The sequence below is a fragment of the Oratosquilla oratoria genome, chromosome 26 (genome assembly GCF_046742065.1).
Source record: "Oratosquilla oratoria isolate Oo_2021 chromosome 26, ASM4674206v1, whole genome shotgun sequence".
NCBI lineage: Eukaryota > Metazoa > Arthropoda > Malacostraca > Stomatopoda > Squillidae > Oratosquilla > Oratosquilla oratoria.
In genome coordinates, this window is record NC_134802.1 from 13,240,781 (window position 1) to 13,243,280 (window position 2,500).

Genomic DNA, 2,500 nt, shown 5'->3' on the forward strand with positions numbered 1-2,500 from the left:
GGAATGCATTATAATTGTGTTGACTAGGGAATCATAGTTCATTATCATTTCGTTTTTTTTTTTGTCTGTTTGTCGTTATTCCGGGTAACTATTACCTACACTGCAAAAGACCAGTGTGTCAGGAACATTAAACCCCCGTCTGCAATGACTCCAATTAGATTCTTCAGTATCACAAAGTCAAAATAATTACCTCCGATTTTTTTTTTTCAGATTTTATGGTTTATGAAACACATTTATTATTCATTTGTTGTGCGTCTGTTTTTCCCTAAGATAGTTGGGACATTAGTCTCTACAAAATAAGGATGACTAACCGCTTCACGTTTCTTGTTTTCAGGCAAGTACCATCTAAAGTCAGCAATACCTTATTTTTCATAATTTTTTTTTAATTCTCATAAAGAAAATATTTCTAACAATTATAGTCACTTTCAAGCATGTAAATGGAAGAAGATAAGTTGAAGTACATATGTTTTGATTTCTATGTCACTAATGCAGTGAAAGTATTTTTTGTTGTTGTATTTTTTAAAGAGTGTAATGAGGAATAGACATTTGGGAATGGATGCGAAGAGGAGACTGTATGAAGGAGTGATTGTGCCAACATCACTGTATGGGGCAGAAACGTGGAATATAAGAGAAGAAGAGAGAAGGAGTTTGAATGTGTTTGAGATGAGGTGTCTGAGAAGTATGGTGGGGGTTACTAGGCTGGATAGAGTGAGAAATGAGGAGGTGAGGAGGAGAACAGGGGTGAAAAAGGATTTGGGAGATAGGGTTGATGAAAGAATATTAGGATGGTTTGGACACATGGAAAGAATGAGTGAAGAAAGACTAGTAAAAGAGGTATGGAAGGCAGATGTGGAGGGAGTGAACATGAGGGGACGTCCTAGGATGAGGTGGATGGATGGGGTGAAGGGGGCTTTGGGGAAGAGGGGAATGTCTGTTGAGGAAGGAAGGGAGAGGACGGAAGACAGAGGTGAGTGGAGAATGGTTGTATATGGATGATGTTGTGACTGCATGAGGAGGAATAGGCGGGGGGGGGGGGGGGCCGGGGTAGTATGTGTGAGTAAATTTTGACGCAGCCCGAAGGGATTTCTCCCCGTCCTCGCCTTATATGCAAAGGGGGAAGGAGAGGGGGGGTCGCCGATTAAATGAAGCGGCCTTGCTGTGGATGTACTGTGTCTTGCGACACTGCTTCTGACCCAGGGCGGTGGGCAGGGTGCAGGGATGACCCGTCATCCAGGAGGTGCTCAGATGAGAGGGAGGGTGGGAGGGGTGTGGAGTGTATCTAGGGATGAAATGGGTGGGAGTGTTTTTATGCCTTTCCCTTTTTGGCTACCTCCCTTGGAAGGGGGAAAAAGCCTTGGTATATGTATGTATGTATGTATGTATTTTTTCTGTTTGGGGTAAAAAAAATTACCCCCGATTTTTTCAGATTTTATATTTTTTTGAAACACATTTATTATTCATTTGTTGTGGTTCTGTTTTTCCTTAAAGATAGTTGGAACATTGGTCTCTACAAAATGATGATGATCAACCGCTTCACGTTTTATGCTTTCAGTCAAGTACCCTCTAAAGTCAGCAATACCTTATTTTTCATAATTTATTGTAATTTTTATTAAACAATATTTCTAACAATTATAGTCACTTTCAAGCATGTAAATGGAAGAAGATAAGTTGAAGTACATATGTTTTGATTTCTATATCACTAAATGCAGTGGAAGTATTTTTTTTGGGGGGGGGGCTGTCAGACCCCGCTTTACCTGAGGCGTTTCCCCAAAAAAGCTTTACCTGAGCAGGGTTAAACATTGTTAAGATTAGGACAAAACAGAGCTTATTTATAAATCCAGATGTGAGTTCAGGAGAAAAATGGTAGAATCTACTATTATTGAATACCAGCCCAATATGAATATTTCAAAAGGGCAATGGTCCCCGAATATAATTTCAGGACTTGTTATCACCAACCTATTAAAAACACATTTGCCTCCTGACCTCACATAGGGAGTGAGCCAAGGGTAGAGACCTCTTCCCATGTTCCCCTTTCTCATGTCAAGGGTGCTGCTTAAGTAGCACGCTCTCTCTTAATTGTATCTACTGAAGAGGATTGCAGTTTGCAATCGAAATATATAGATTCCCCGTTTCCAGTCTTTTCTACTCCAACAGTGGTTTTAACGTGATTGACAAATGTGTGATTACATTTTTCACCTGTAATATATACACACACACACACACATACATATGAAAGGGGTTTCACTTTACAATAGAATTGCATTTCTCGCCTCAGGAATCCATTCAAAAGTCACTGGAATCTTTACCACCAAAATTCCCAAACAATTTCTACTAATCATCTCTCCCCATCTCACCCAACCCATAAAGAAAGAATGGTCTGTATTCATACCGACTGTAGCTATAAAAGGCTAGTACTCTCTTTAGGGTCATTGATTTCTTCCCCGATTGGGATCAAGTAATCCTCAATGCATACAAGTAACAGATTTCGACGCCAAGAACA